We start from the raw sequence: 834 nt of genomic DNA, 5'->3' as shown, positions 1-834 counted from the left end.
TCCTTTCTCTGATTGATCAATCTGTAACCCCAAGAAGTACTTCAGCTCACCACGCATACTCATCTCAAATTCTTGTGTCATGTTCTTCACAAACTCGTCTACCATTGATTGAGATGTGCTCCCAAAGATTATATCATCCACATAGATCTGAACAATAATTATATCCTTCTGTTTTTCCATGAAGAACAAGGTCTTGTCTACACTTCCTCTGATGTAGCCACTGTCCACAAGGAATCCAGTAAGTCTCTCATACCAAGCCCGAGGTGCCTGCTTCAATCCATACAGAGCTTTCTTAAGTTACACATGATTGTGATGGATTGGATCCTCAAACCCCTTTGGTTGTTCTACATACACTTCTTCTTACAGTATCCCATTTAAGAAAACACTCTTCACATCCATTTGATACACCTTGAAGTTAAGTATACATGCCATCCCCAGAAATAATCGTATGGATTCCAGTCTTGCAACTGGAGCAAAGGTTTCTTCAAAATCAACTCCTTTGATTTGTGAGTAACCTTGTGCTACAAGTCGTGCCTTGTTGTGAATCACTTCTCCATGTTCATCTGTTTTGTTTTTGAAGATCCACTTGGTTCCAACAATGTTGACTCCATTAGGTCGAGTCACCAACTCCCATACATCATTCCGTGTGAATTGTTTTAACTCTTCCTCCATGGAAACAATCTAATACTCATCTCGAAGTGCTTCAGTATGTGTCTTAGGTTCGACAACAGAGACAAAACATGCAAACTGAACCATGTCCCTGAAGTTGATCACTTTTCCACGAGTTTTGCGACCTTCCTCAACTCCTCCAATGACATCTGACACTGAATGATT

Source organism: Brassica oleracea, chromosome C9 (assembly GCF_000695525.1).
Source record: "Brassica oleracea var. oleracea cultivar TO1000 chromosome C9, BOL, whole genome shotgun sequence".
Classification (NCBI taxonomy): Eukaryota; Viridiplantae; Streptophyta; class Magnoliopsida; order Brassicales; family Brassicaceae; genus Brassica; species Brassica oleracea.
The sequence above is the reverse complement of the archived record's forward strand: the minus strand, read 5'-3'. Positions refer to the sequence as shown.